Source organism: Ambystoma mexicanum, chromosome 10, assembly GCF_040938575.1.
Source record: "Ambystoma mexicanum isolate Mex_15411 chromosome 10, UKY_AmexF1_1, whole genome shotgun sequence".
In the NCBI taxonomy this organism is placed as follows: Eukaryota; Metazoa; Chordata; class Amphibia; order Caudata; family Ambystomatidae; genus Ambystoma; species Ambystoma mexicanum.
In genome coordinates, this window is record NC_090932.1 from 1,660,389,290 (window position 1) to 1,660,405,804 (window position 16,515).

Genomic DNA, 16,515 nt, shown 5'->3' on the forward strand with positions numbered 1-16,515 from the left:
AAAGGAACCAGGCCAAATAGCGAAAATTATTGCCTACATGGAAGGGACCGTTTGAAATTATAGACAAAATCTCCCCTGTGGCCTACAAGATCCGCATCCCCAAAGGCGGTTTGGCAGAGGGGGAAGACAAGTGGGTACATATAAATCAGCTAAAGTGTTGCCATTCCAGGCACACTCTGCAACAACTGGAGGAATCCACTGGAATCCCAGAGGGGGCCGCTCCAGAGTAATTCAGTTCCAACCCTAAAATATCCCACATATAATCTCTAAAATATTATACTCTTGTAAGTCACTGGGCCTCATTACGACCCAGGCGGTAAGTTACCGCCTGGGTCGTACCTTTACCACCATGGCGTAAACTACGTTTACGCCATGGTGGTTGGCGGACTTACCGCCCCATTCCGAGGTCGGCGGGGCGGTAAGTCCCCAATCCCCATTTACCCTTCCCCATTCCCATTTTTGCCCCATAGGGCATAATGGGAGTGGGGAAGGCGTTAATTACGCCACAGTAAATTACGGTGGCGTAATTAACAACATGGTCCCTTAGCGCCATGGATTTTAACACCTGCTAAAAGCAGGTGTTAAATCCGCCATGGCGCTAAGGGACCTCGGAATCAGGCGGTAAGGGTCGGCGCTGTTTACGCCGCCGTAAACCCCTTACCGCCTGGGTCCTAATGAGGCCCACTGTCTTTGAATGATGACTTGTATCTCAAAAGTAAAATGTTAGGTATATTAAAGTATAAAATGTATATGTTCGCCACACCATTAATAGTGGTGAAGAAATGTCTACGAATAGGTATTGCCGCTTTGCTTTATCATCCTAGGTGAGATGAAACCATGGAGACTGACCAAGGAGGACGATCCAGGGACCGGGAGCAGAGACCCGAGGGGCCTGGGGTACCGCCCAATATTCCCATCAGGACCGGCGAGGAGAACCGATCGATCCAACTGGGTGGAGCAAAAGATGCTGAACTGTGCCACCTACAGGATTGGAAGAAGATAATGGTGACATACCAGTGCAAGGGCTCAAAACCTCCTTTGCACCCGACTTCCCCTCATCTTGAATCAAAGCGCAGTCGGGCGGGGAGATTTGTCATGGGTTTTGACCCATGTTGAATCAATAGACTGGGTAGATGTGGGGATGAGCTGTCGCCGCCCATTATTCTATCCCAGAACTAACTAAATCAATAGACTGGGTGGATGTGGGGATGAGCTATATCCGCCCACATTCACGCCAGAATAGGAGAACTGCGCAGTTGGCACGAGACCACTCCGAAGATACAACCTTCTTGTGGGGGGGTTCCACATCACCACTCTACTGTGAGGATGCCATCAAAACAATGTTAAGCAAGGGTCATATACTATCAAGCAAAAGACCACTGTATTGAAATGCAGTAGTTCAAGTCAACTCAAAAAAATGCATGCAGTGCCCGCTTTGGACTCAAGGCGGCGCTAGCGGTCTAAACGCTAACAGGAGAACTGCTACTTCAGAAGCTAATCAGCCTTCTGTGACAATTGGGACTTCAAAGCTTGTTAGGTAATGGAAGATCTAACCACCTGCTGTTCCCAGAGACAATCTAATTTGATTAACAGGCCAAAAGGCTGGGAAACCTTCTCACCTCAGAAAGCCCAGGATATCACATGGTCATGCTAACCAAATGCAAAGTGGCCCCCTGGTCTGTTGACCTCAGCTTGCTGGAGCCCACACAAAAGACCTTTTCCCTTGAATAGGATATGGTGATTTTGACTGTTTCCTGTCAACAAAGATCTGCCAGCCAGGAGAGACATGTTATCACTGTCATCACCAAACTTTAGGAGCGGACTCAAACACTGCAGTACTTTGAATTGAAAGCAAATATATATTTTAAAGAAATATTGATAACTCTTGGCAACCAGATGACAGAAATGTGAAATTTGGGGATCCTTAAAACGAAAACTTTGCCCACAATTCAAGCCCAAACTCCAATTTGTGTGATGTTCTGGGGCAAGACCCCGCTATTTATTGATACTACAGACTCTGTGTTTAAGCTAGAGACATGGGAATTTACTGGAGTATGTATGGACAGGCCATGTATATGTGTATAATTTTTAATGAAAAACCAATGTTGCATAACCCACTAAAATTGAAAATAAGTTGCCATTTCTTTACCCAAGCTCCTAGAAACGCCAGAGTCGGAACAGTGCCTACCTCATGTGATATATAATGTGTGTACGTGATGTAAAAACAACTGTGTAGTTGGGAAAGATGTATTTGGATCAAATATAGATTTGTGTGTAAAGATGACAGGGGAGGGCCCTCTGGCCATAAAATCTACCTCATTACTCTGACTCACAACTCAGTTCCCCCAATCATGGGAGAGGGGAGAATTGGGCCAATGACAAGTAGAGAGGGGCAGGCTTAGCTAGGCCCAGGCACACACCCTTTTTCAAAACACATAAAAGCAGACACTGCAGGACAAGTGGAGATCCCTTTTTCACTTTCCGCGGGACGCTCTGCCGGGAGACTTCAGACTTCAATCCATCAATCTTCAGAGACCAAGACTTTACTTCAGAATTTGTAAAGAACAGGCCTAACCCACAAGCTGAGTTCTCTTCAGCGGGCCTCAAAATCATTTGCAGACTATTCACAGCCGGGCTGAGCTGTTGATTCTGGCCTGAAACCCTGCACCAGAAAGATCCAGAAGCAGTGCTGTGCCCAGAGAAAGCAGAGACACCCAGAAAGCAGACCAGAGATCCAGAGAACCACAGGCCGCTGTATCCGGGGAGCTGACCCAGACGCTGTGAGCAGAACCGGTGCCTGACAGACCCAGCAGAGTGGAGCTGACCCAGGCGCTGTGCGCAGAGACCGTCCGTGGCGAGGGAACCGCAGCCAATCCTGACCCGATCCGTGGCGAGGTCCAGTCCTTTCAAAGCTAGGAGTGAGTACTTAGATCAGATTGTGACAGAAATAAGCTCTTAGTTAAAATAATTTAATCCAACTATTTTAATCTGATTAGAACTGTCTCCTAGAAATCGTGTCACCTGTCATTTTCAAAGCTGTCACCTGTCAATTTGAGTTACTTTAAGTCCGAAAAACGACCTTTACAAAATCGTTCATATCTCTGGAACTGTTTGTCCTAGGAACTTGGTTTAACTTTCCTCTGAAAGCTTAGAATCTCAGCTTCCCAACGAACCGAGCTAGCTACTCCTTATACTTTTGCCGTAATCGCCATTCACGCACTCGCGAATTTTGCCACGATTTGCGATTTCTTTACCTGTAAAAAGATAGCAGCTTTTTGCTCTCCTTTGCTAAAAATTTGTTTGCCTCTTAATAACCATCCCTGAATCATTGCTAAAGTGAGCCTGAGCTCATCCCAAGTATCTCTCACTCACCCTGAACCTCCTAAAGGGAATTAAAAGCATTTTCAGCATATTTCTCACTTCATTGCCACCACATTCAAAACACTTGGGCCTGTGTTTTAAAACTCATACCGGTTTTCTCTAAGCTTGCTGGGGTGGGAATTGAATTTCGTATTGTATTTGATTACATTCCTGAGAATTGTGTGTGTTACTTCCATCTCCTTGCATTGCATATAGGGGGGGGGGGGTGAATTGCCACCAGGGGAAAAGTGAACATATGATATCTTGTGAAACCATATTAGTTAGTTTCTGTACTGCATTTTCATTCAACATTGCATCCATTTGAAACCATAAAAGTATTTTCGCTGCCTTATCCATCCTACACCAACTCCTCATTGATTATAAAGAAGTGTGCTAGTGTCAGATTACCCATTGTTGATTAACATTATATTTATAAGGGCGATATCGATTATTAATTTATTATAAAAGCGTGGTATCTATATTTTATTTTATTTCTCAAATAAACCTTTTAAACTTGCAAAACAGAACTACTTCTTGGCTCAGTGGGGTCAGGGGGATTCTAAGAGAGGGGTGTTATATAGGGGTAGTCATCCAGAACTCATGAACTGGACATAAAGATATATCAATAAGGGTTTCCATTCAGTATCCCAGACTAGGCATTGACTTAGCTGTAGTGTTGAATTGAATCCTCTTACAACCAATACCTTTGCACCTCTAAAACTGTGCAAGGCTAAACCCCGTGCCCATCTTAACTCATGGTTCACCCCGGAACTAAAAACCCTACGCAAGAACAAAAGAAATGTGAAATCCGCATGGAAAAATTCCCCCTCAGCCACTAAGAAGAAAACTTTCATAATATAGCATCCAACAACTACAAAGAAGCTATTCTCCAAACAAAAATCCCACCTATAATGACCACATCATTAATGCCAGATCTAATAGGAAAGAGTGCTTCAACATTCTAAGAGAGCTAGAATCACCCTCTCCCATACCTGACACGTGCAGTAGAGACACCTCATGGTGCACTAATATCCAAAAGGCCTTACTTGACAAAATATCAATGCTAAAAACTAAAATAGAGTCCAAAAAATCCTGTCTTTTCCCTGATAAAGCCCAACTTCGACCCACAAATAAACAGCCCAACACTGATGAACTTCTCACTCAACTTCTCACTCTTATCTATCAAAGAGGTTGAGAACATAATCTCAAACTTAAATTGTCAAGATGCCAGGGAGATAGATACCCGGCACCGGTCATCAAAGATGTAGCAAAACAAATGGTTCCCTTTATCACAACACTAATTAATGCCTCATTCGAATCAAGTATAGTACCAACCAATCTGAAAGATGCCTGGGTTCTTCCCCTTCTTAAAAAACCCACCTTAGACCCTATCATCCCAACGAATTATAGATGCATCACAACACTGCCATTCCTCTTTAAACATTTGGACAGAGCAGCCTACTAGCAGATCCAGAACCATTTGGAAAACCACAAACTTCTAGGCCTCAGGCAATCAGGTTTCCGACCAAAACACGGCACGGAAACTGCCTTGATTGACCTGAAGACACAAATGGACACCTTAAAAGACAATGGCAAACTAGCCCACCTACTACTTTTCGACCTCTCTGCTGCCTTTGACTTGGTGAACCACAAAGTCTTATGGAACCACCTCTTATCAGCAGCCCATTTTTCCGACAAAGCTATCACCTGGATGCAATCATTCCTAAACAATAGATCTATGCAAGTCTTTCCACATTCAGCCGCTGCTGAGCCAGCACCAGTCACTTGCGGCCCCCCCCAGGGTTCCTGTGTTTCACCTACATTATATAATGTGTTCACAAAACCCTGTTTGACAACCTCGATCATTTGGGTGACATCTACACGAATTACGCAGATGACACCCAAATAATCATCCCTTTAACCAGAGACTACATCAAAGATTCTAAAGTCCTCAATGACAACTATATTATCATCCAAGCCTGGATGGCTAAGTATGGACTTTGGCTCAACGACAACAAGACCGAGTTACTCATATTAGGCTCCCAATGTAGACTTAACAATCTCGACAGACAATACTCATCATTCAACATCGACAGTAACAATAAACTGGTATCCAAGGATGTCAAAACGCTAGGAATTTACCTTGACTCCTCATTTACACATACTAGACAAATCTACGCAATATCCTCATCTACCGCCTACACCTGTAAGTTAATTAAGGCATGAAGACCGTTTCTATCCACAACTAACTGCACCTCCATAGCCAGAGCATTAGCACTCTCTAAAACTGACTACTGCAACACACTCTATCTACGCACAAGTCAACACAACCTCAACAAGTTGCAAGTAATTCAAAACAATGCCCTTAGAGCAGCATTGAATGTCCCAAGGTCCCAACATATCTCGGATATTAGACAAAACGCCCAATGGCTCTCCGTCACCCAAAGGATAGAGTACAAAACCCTATCACTCACTCATAAGTGCCTTGCCAACTTGGCCCCAGCTACCTGGCCGATAAGTACACCCAAAACACCACTGCAATCCCCACCAGATCGGCTCATGATCACTGCCTGAAGGTCCCCAGGTTCAAGCTTCAGAAAGCTTGAGGTATTACCTTCCCTGTGCTGGCCGCTAAACTGTGGAACACACTACCACTAACCCTACGAAAAGAACTGCCCTTCCTCCATTTAAAACATGGCTTCTCTCGAAAGAAGATTAAGAACCCCCCAGAATCACCTAACTAATTATGACTGTGATCATTGCCTCCTTTCTCCTGACCGCAAAGTCACTTACAACTCTTGTATCATATGTAACTGTAGATAACTTGTCTTGTATCATTGCATATGTAACAAAAATGCAACTGTAAATAATGTATGTGTTTGCACCTGTATCACATGTAATTGTAAATGTATTGTCATTCTAACCAAGCAGTTTGCACAGATGCCCCAGGGCTTGGTGCGCTACCTACATAAACACACATATAAATAATTAAATACATTCAAAGTAGCAAGAGCAATGTCTCCAATTTGAGGATCTGAATGTGTCTCGAGCTCTGTCTTGAGGTTCCAGTGTATTATTTGATGCAGGTCTGTCTGATCAGTTTCGGGACAGATTTAACATCCCGTGCACTTGTGTGAGGATTGCAAATCACCATGTGGGGACTTGTCTGGAATGAAGGATGGATCTACTGGCGTAGGGTCCATGGAAGCAGGATCTAATGCTTGAATAACTTCAGAGAGATCTTCCCCCTCTGAAGAATCTGTCATTGGACCATTAGGTCTGGAGCCAATCATTTTGGCAGGTTGTAATAAACCATATCGGATGTGTCGGAGTTGGTCTCAAATTTAAACAATAAATCCTCTTCCTCTTGGTTGTTTTTGAAAAATCTGGATAGTTGAAGACCTTTTGACCAGCAAATTTAATTAGAATTCGCTTTTGGCTGCAGACAGGACTTGGCGAGCTTGCTGATGACGCAAGAAACATGCTGTCAGTGGCCTTGGTAATAGATATTTTGAAGCAAATACAGGCTTTTCTCTATGAACGCTCTGTAGCTCTAATGGAGGAGAAAAGGAAAGGCCTAAGGCATTATGTATCCAGTTTCCAAGAACTTGACTGGGTCGTTGTTCTCTGTGTTTTCTGAAATTCTATAAAAAGACACATTATCTCTTCTGTTCCTGTATTGCAGCTCAGTAATGTTCAAGTCTAATTGAAAGATTTTCTGTTGCAAATTTTCAAGAGCCCATGTTTTGTCTTCAGCAGTGGATATAAACTCTTCAAATTCTTATAAACTTCCATAGAACATTTTAACTTCATTCTGAAAAGTGCGCTCGTCCTGTTGCATAGACATAGAAAGCATACCAAGTGTGCAGATAGAGGAGCGGATTGTGGTTAATTCACATAAGATTTCTTCCATGGCTATATTTTTAGAGGATACATCATTTGGTGCACTCAGATTGCTTGATTCTTCCCCAGTTTTAGCCATATTGAAAAGAAATTCAGTATGAGGAAAGTAGCACTCTATAAAACGGTTGTTAGTGAGATGGGATTATATCAAAGCATTGAAGCGCACTCATTCCATTAAAAACTCTCTTTAAAAGTAGGTTGTGTCAATTAGTATGTGCATTAGACACAGACGTAGAGTAGGCAATTGAAAGAAGGTTGCGCGCCGGTCTTGGTTTGCGCGTCACGCCTGACCCTTCTCCTCCTCGCTGCTATTGAATGCGTGGTCTGGCACAAGATTAAGAGAAAGGAAAGGAGGGCATGATGCCACTCACCCTCATTCATGACAGAACGCCAAGACTGCAGAGCACCAGCCGTTCTTCAGAGTCTGCTCCTCATGGGTGGTGAGGCATGTGAGGGAAGCATTACAGTACCGATTGCGCTCGTCACAGAAAATTGATTTAATGCTAATGTTCCGTATGTGCACCATGTAAAACCTCCATGAATGCCTGCATGTTAATAAATGTTCTTTCTTTCAATGAAAAAGGTCCGAAAACATGTTTAATTCGTTCATTCAGAGGGAGGGAAGGAATCAAGCGGCCATCTTGGGGGAGTGTCCAGCAGCCTGTAAGATGTATCCTCAATTCCCATTGCTCGAAGAAGGCTGTTAGTCTCCTAGTTTCAGTCCTATCCTGTCCAGGGTCTCACCAAGTGGCGAAAATTGGATGGAACACGGAGCGCAGTGCTTGTGGAAACGTTTCCAAGTATAAATTGAGTAAGGAGCGATTTTAGAAGTGAGGAATCTGTTGGCGGAAACCAGTACAGATTTAAAAACATCACTAAAAGTAAGTAACTTGTTCTTAGCTTTAATATAATATGACTTATTTATATAGAGCTTTTGCCAAAGCACTTTACATAGAAGATATTTACATACAATATCACTCAACTGAAGTTGGTACTCATTAATCAACCTCGGAAGGATGAAAGGCTGAGTTGGACTTGCCGGGATTCGAACCTGCAGATGAAACACATATCACAGCAGTGAGCACTCATCCCACTGAGCTATTTTACAGGCTTTTATACAGTGTATATCAGTTCATGTTAATATTGCCACCCTCAGACCTTTACAGAATTGTAATGCCACCATCAGACCATTGCAGAATTTTAAAAAAAGTGTGATTTCCGTTCTCAGAGTGATGGGTATTTGTGCATCGCCAAACCTCATCATCAAAGGTCCATGTGCAGCTCTTCGCTTCAAGGTGAGACAGAAAACAAGTGTTAATATGGATCATTGGTGTCGGCACCTTGTTAAATAAAGAGGAACCCAGATGGAGTTTAATCAAGATTCACGCATAGCCTTGTCCTCTATTGAGATACATTTAGGATTTCGTCCCAGCACTAGCTGATGTTGGTAGCAAGATTATGAGTAAGAGAGTGTCCAGTCCACCGTACCGTTGTGGGTTATATGATACAATCAAGTCCCATGAAAAATGTGATCTAGCTATTTATTTATTTATGCATTCATATATTTATTTATACTTGAGGAACAATGCTCTTTTGATCACAAAAGAACGTACAATAGATAAGAGATCAGATTTGACGGGAAGCAGTCAGCTTCTTACAATGGGGTGAGTTTGAGGTACATTCTGACCAGGTTGTGGAGGGGAGTAAATGAAACAGTCACCAGGGACAATATATAAGTGGACATACATAGATTAAGGACATCCAACATTGGACATTTTTAAGTGCAGGTAGGTGGTACTGCCAGCGGTGCTCGGGAGGTGACCATGATGGGTGAAGTGCTAGAGCGGAGGAAGAGGAAATGAGAGAGGCATGTTAGAGGCGAGGGAACATTTTTAGCTAGCAAGGAGATGAGAGGCAGGTTAAGAGAGTAACTCGGAGGTGAGGAAGTAGGCTTTTAGTTTGGTTTTGAACAAATCCACGTGGACTGTTTCTCGGATAGCCGGGGTAAGTGAATTCCATGCAAGTGGAGCAAGAAGAGAGAAAGAGCAGAAGCGACAGGAAGCGCAGGGAGGGCCAGGAGCCACAAGGGTAGTGAAGGTGGCAGAGAAGAGATTACGAGAAGGCTTGTAGAGTTGGATAGAGGATGATGGATACAGTGGTGCCTTACTGTGGATAGATTTGTGAACCAGGAGAAGACATTTAAATCTTGCCCTGTTTTGCCTCATCTGACATCCAGTCTGGTGATGGTATGAGGCAGTAGGTTTGAGGTGAAAGAGAACAAAGAGAGTCCTGGTAGCGAAGTTAATGATCTTGTTGAGAGGACAGAAAACATAGTTGGCGATGGCAAAGAGGATGCTGGCACAGTTGTCCAGTTTAGAGAAGACAGGAGTACTAGGAGATGCTTGGCAGTTTGGAAAGGAAGGTGATGCCTGATTTACATAATATGTAGGAGGTTGAGGCGAGCTGCTGTTCTAGTTTTGGAGATGGAAGTAGAGAAGGTGTGAGAAGGGTCATAGATGACGCTGAGGTTTGTAGCTGAAGAAGAGTAGGGGAGAGTGTCAGGTGGGAACTGGATAAGCAGAGGAAGAGATGAGAGAGAGATTTTGGCAGGAAAGAAGAGCACTTCTATTTTGTTAGAGTTTAACATCAGAGAATGCAAAGCCATCCAATATGTAATGGCAGCGAGGCAGTTGGAAAATTTGACAGAGGGATCAGAGGAGAGTTCAGGAAAAGAGATGAAGATTTGGGTGTTGCCTGTGAAGAGGGGGTACAAGTACCCAAATGAGTTGATTAGTAATGCTAGAGCAGATGTGTATAGTGTAAAGTGGAGCATACTCAAAACAGAGACTTGTGAAACACCAACAGTTAAAGGAGAGAGTTGAGAGGTGCTGTTGTAATGATTTCATTTCATGTCTGTTCAGACTACGCTCTGCTAAATGGCCATTCACCCCATGCAGTGCTTCTAAGCAATAACAATGGCAGTACAGTGCTATACTAATATCAAGTAACATTACCTAACATATGAAGGTGGCGTTGTTAGAACAAGGCAGGACATAATGCACGGACTGCAAACACTTCTGCAGAAAATGACATGAATCTGTTCTGAGGATCACGATAAATTACATAACGGTATTGGGATTTACAAAGAAATGGGAAGGTACATGCTGTAGACGAGCAACATTCTCAATGTCCATACATAAAATGCACGTGCTTATGCTAGACCGGATCAGACTGTGGATGCCGGTGACATAACGAAATCTGGTGAGAGCGAGATAGCCAGAAGCTGTTCGATTGTTTTCAGTTAAATGATGTGGCTAATTCTGTTTCTGAAAGGGGGGCATGCCGATCTGACCCCCCTGTCATAATATGCCATACCAAAATCATGTGTCTTTGCTGTGACCATCTCCTGGCATCTTCAGCAACTGTCCTGCAGAGGCGGCAGGGCGGAGTCAATAGTACCACGTGCATTCTAGGCAGCTGCTGGAGCACAAACCTCCAACAGACAGAGGTGTTTTTTTTCATCTTCTGCATGTCTAGTTCCAAAAAAAATAATGTGTTCCCCAGCCCTCTTGGGGCCTGACGAACTGTACATATAAGGCTTGTCTAGTTATGCCAACTTGTTGGCTGATGAGGGTACACAATTATACAGCTGCAGCATTGGATGCCGGAGTGCTTGATAAGAAGACTAATTCATGATAAGGCTGTATTTGTCTTCACTGCTGGCCTGGGTGCACACATGACAACCATGTAACCTGCCCCTTTGATCCCCCTGAACGAGGCCAAATCCTTTATGCAGGGCACAAGAACCCTGCCCTGGTAACCAGTTTTTCAAAGACAGTCCTGACATGACAATGGCCTTTTCACGCCAGGTCGCTGATCGCTGGATTCCTTTTAAAGAAGACACACAGGGGAAAACGGTGGAGTTAACATGCACCGGAGGGGAGGTATAGACCAAAAGAAGGATTTCACATTCCTGGATTCTGTTAGGGTTCCCTAAACCTCCTGCCTGCCCTCTAACCACTTCCAGAAGACAAAGCACTCAGAGCATGACACCAGAAGGAAAAGGCCACTTATTACAGCAGCCTGGAATGGACCCATACAAATAGGCTTGTTTTGGACCAATCTGCTGCAGTATTCTGACTTTATAAGGTCAAGGTGGGGGCTGTCCTTAGTTGGGTCATCTTTGAACTTTCAAGACAAGAAGGATTCACCTGGAACACTGTTGGGCATATAGTCTATGCCAAAGCCCACTGACAGACTCACTTTGAAGGCACAATTGGGGTGAACCTTCTGAGGACCACGGGGTATCTACTTCTAGTCAATGTCTTCCAGAGGTTTGAGTCTGCGGTCAAGTCAGCGATGAAACAATATTTCTGCTGGGCCGTGTCAGCATTCGAGGGGGGAGAGTCGATAGCTTCCAGGAGGTGGAGTCAGCGTTCGAGGGGGAGAGTCGATAGCTTCCAGGAGGTGGAGTCAGCGTTCGAGGGGGAGAGTCAATAGCTTCCAGGAGGTGGAGTCAGCATTCGAGGGGGAGAGTCGATAGCTTCCAGGAGGTGGAGTCAGCGTTCGAGGGGGGAGAGTCGATAGCTTCCAGGAGGTGGAGTCAGCGTTCGAGGGGGGAGAGTCGATAGCTTCCAGGAGGTGGAGTCAGCGTTCGAGGGGGGAGAGTCGATAGCTTCCAGGAGGTGGAGTCAGCGTTCGAGGGGGGAGAGTCGATAGCTTCCAGGAGGTGGAGTCAGCGTTCGAATCGGCCACATTCATGGAGTAAATCAGGCGACTGGGTCGAGTCAGTCTGCTCCAGTGGTTTGAATCAGCATCTTGTCGTGTCAAAGAACGGTTTAGCACTTCAAAGATTGTAAAGTACTAAAAGTGACACCACACACCCTGTAGTGCCTCAAAGTGAGCCAAATGCAGTCGAGCCGGTTTGGAAGTGTCTTGTGGAGGTAAACAGGTTTCTGAACTGCTTCTGGATGTCTGAGTTTCTGGGAGGTCCAGTCTAGGGTTTCAAGGGCAATGTGAGTTCTTTGTTCAGCAGTTTCACTCCAAGACGTTTGTCTGCCACCTGCAGGGGTCCTACACCTCCAGTAAGCAGGATTCTGGTTCTAGTCTCCAGCCAACTCAGACCACTGGAAGACGTCCACTCAGGTGATTTCAAACACTGACTCAACCCGTTGGAAGCCCACACCTCCAAACATCTTGACGCGACTTGCCATTGGGATAGCACGACTTGACCATCTGGACACCGACAAGACTGCAGTAAAGTGCCTTGATGACTGGCTTGACTCAACTGAGACCAAAAGACAAGAAACCAAAAGTATTAGCGGGCGCCCTGTCCCCCTTGTCCACCTTAAAGAACTGTAGTGACTTTTAAGCCCCCTTCTTTGCCTTTTATAAGACACATCTTTGGAAATTGACATTGGCTGCTCAAACTCAAATGCCTTCACAGCTGCCTTCAACCTGATTACCCCCTTTACACTCAAAGCCGGCATTCTCTGCGCTTCCTTTCGTGGGTGGGCCTTTAGTGTTTTAAGTTGTGTGCATTATTACGTTCATTAATGATCTCACTTTTTATAGACCCTTGGCTGAACATTTGTTTTATTTTGGTATTGCCATACAATTGTAGTTTGTTCTGTAACTGTACAAACTCACATCCGTCCTGAAGAGTATAATCTGCCCATTACTGAAAGAGAAGAAGGAGGTACACCTGTTGGGCTGTGCTTTTTTCACCTTCATGATTGAGGTCACTGCTGGTTTAGTAGTAGTAGTGTGGGGCTGAGTAGGCGCTCTATCAATTTTTCATGCATGCAGTCTTAGAGAGCAGTACTCATAGCACTCAGACCCCTCGTTATCAGTAAAGAAAGGGAAACGTCTACGTGTAAGGCACCCTTCCCATAGCCAGTGCCAAACATCTTAATTAAAAGCATTCGAGCAACAAGTGCTTTGATCCCCCTGTTACTAAGCACTATGCACAATGCATAAATGGTATCATTGAAAATGTGCACGGGTGCAAATGTAATTAGCTTTGGGAGACAAATGTCCCAAATGCAAAAAAAAATAAAAAAGACATTCTTTAAATGCATGCGTGTACCAGAGCAATGTTACCCCTAGTCAAAGCAGTAGTATGAAGTGCAAAACAGCATTGAAAAAATGTTTTTTTTTTGCACCGGGTAATTTCTGCCCTAATTGCATTCGGACTGATGCAAAATGCCTGTAATATGGCTCTCATAATTTGCACTCATAATTTGGCGAATTTTACATCCCCTATTCCAGACACGTGCCAGCATGGAAGGGTGGTCGAATACCCACAAATGAACCAGGCAACTTTAATGTTTGCTGCTGTCAATCTGAGAACTTCTACTTAAACTGCATTAGAGATGAAATGACTGCATATGAGTTTAGGGAGACCTGAAGCTCACTGCAGAGCCATATTAGATGTCCAATATGATACAAGTGGAAGGGCTGAGAGAGTGCAATCGCCACATGGTCCGCGGAGAATGGGGCGCGATCAGTGGATTAAGGAGACTTTTTACTAAACACAGAAGGTTTTGCTGACTCACCTTACATCACAGAGGATCAGCATTGCCTGGACATGCTGTATCATGCTTTGAAAAGGAGGTAGGCTGATAGCATGGTTATTGGGATCACTGTACTCATTATCTTTGTCTTTTTATGTACTGTATTTGTATTTTATGTCTCTGTTTCGTTTTTGATTGTATTAATGGTGCAAATGATTTGTAATCTGTTTTTAATCTTTATGCATTTTTTTTAATTTTTAATTCCTTTTTTACTTGCCTCTGATGTTTTGTAAAGGTTTGCATGAACCATATACAATAAAAATAAAAATAAAAAATAATAAAAAAATAGGCTGTTGTTTTGGAAATTGTTCATTTTGCTCTATTCTAACCACGAGAGCTTGGCTATAACACTATTGGTGTGCCATGGTCGAATGGTCAGTTTTGAAAAAATGAATTTGGCACATTTTAGAACAGCACAATGCAGTTTTCTATTGCAATAGACTGTACATCATTGTATGTTCATATGCCATAAGATGAGTTCATACAGACAACAACAGTTCAGAACATGTTACGTTTGCCCAAGATCACAAGGCTGCACAGCAGCGCACACCTCCCAGCGCTGATCGCTTTTCTCATGATGGGGTTCTGGACATCAGCCAAGAAGGAAAAGGATGCATTTGAGTAATGGTGTTCTGGATGCTTCTTTAAATCTAAGCTTCCTTTAATGTTATTGGACAAAGGGTGAAACAAGAACATTTAATGTGAATTGGGATGACAATTATTCAAAGTGATCTCCAGGAACTTTTGCAGATTCTCGTCTTCTCCTACGAAATTGTCAAACGTAGGAGGACACTTTTCTTACAAAATGTATTCAGGTTTGAACTGAAATAATGACATTGCATAACTCAAAACAGAAGTTGACTAAAGACAATGTCTATTGGTAAGATAGCTGCGAGGATAGCTCAGTGGCAACATGCTCGCCTTAGAAACAAGTCACACAGAGCAACACAGGTTCGATCCTCGGGTCTGCGCTTAGAAACCTCTGAGTATTTAAGCGTGTTATAAATATAAATATGTACAACAACATAACAGCGCCTCGATGGGTGAGCGCTTTAAAAATGCAAATAAATAATAAATATGGCGAAAGTGTGCAAGGTGATGTAACAGCAGTGGTTTTGGTGTGTATATAAGTAGAAGACAAACCTGCAGACTAACAACATCACAGGGCCAATCTGTCCACATGTTTCTGCCCATACCCATGCAGTGCATCGTGGTGCATGGGTTTTCGTCATGACAGTGAAATGGTAGCCACATGTGGCTCTCTCAGGTCTGCTGCTTTTCAGATTCTGTGATGTTTTTTTTATAATAAACAGTTTCTTATTATGGAAAAGGGAAGCAGCCCAATGTCACGAGAGCAATGTATATATGTTGCACTTCAGTGCAAAACGGACAATGACAGCCACATTCTTTCAAATTTACATTGAAGACACATGGGACCAAGGGCAAGCATCATGGAATTATTTGCACAGGAAATAAGGGAATTGCGTGCCAAACTGCTTGCATAATCCCATGCATCAATTCATTGAATCAAATGCATGGTACTTTTCCAGGACAGGCTCCCCGAGATGCAGGCCTGCTTGTGGGGGACCCCACTCACTGTTTGAAGGGTGCGTGTATTCACGCCAGAGTGAACGTGCAAATGCGCTGTCCTGGCTGTTTATGCTATGCGTGGGGGCGTGTTCGGGGAGTTCCAGCTGCAACTTGCGAATACGGTTACTTTGCGCAGTAAATTCCATGAATATGCAAGGTGCCCATTTTTTATTCTAACAGTAAATCCCCATTCCTCATTGGCTCTAATGGGGCATTTTCGGTGCTAATACAGTGCGCTAATACAGCTGGCGGTAATACAGCCGAAAACAGGGCACTAAATGGGATTTTCACCTCCAGAAAAAATCTGGTGCTGAAAAAACCCATTTAGCTCCCAATTCCTGATAGGGCCGGCACTTAAATGTGGTGGTATTACCGTTACCGCTGCATTTAAGGGCTACAGCCCAACTCGTGGTGAGGCCCAAGTCAAATGCTAAAAACAGATTTTATATTTCCTCTCTGTGTTGTAGGGATGGAAATCCAGTTTGAATGCATTGCTGTATCATTTGAAAAATAAAATATATGAAACAGTCAACCTTGTATAGGGAACCTCTACAAACTGACCAACCTTGCGTGGAGGCCTCCTGGAAACTGGCCCTTCTTCTAAAGGTGAAACCTATAAACTGGCCAACCTTATATAAAAGACACCTGGAAACATGCCATCCCCGTACAGGGGACGCACAGAAACTGGCTCACTCTGTCTAGAGGGTACCTGGAAACCTGCTAACCTTATATAAAAGACACCTGGAAACATGCCATCCCTGTACAGGGGACACACAGAAACTGGCTCACTCTGCCGAGAGGGTACCTGGAAACCTGCTAACCTTATATAAAAGACACCTGGAAACATGCCATCCCTGTACAGGGGACACACAGAAACTGGCTCACTCTGCCTAGAGGGTACTTGGAAACTGGCCAACCTTATATAAAAGACGCCTGGAAACATGCCATCCCTGTATAGTGGAGGCACATAAACTGGCTCACTCTGCCTAGAGGGTACCTGCAAACTTGCCAACCTTATATAGAAGACACCTGGAAACACGCCGTCCCTGTACAGTGGATGCACAGAAACTGGCTTACTCTGTATAGA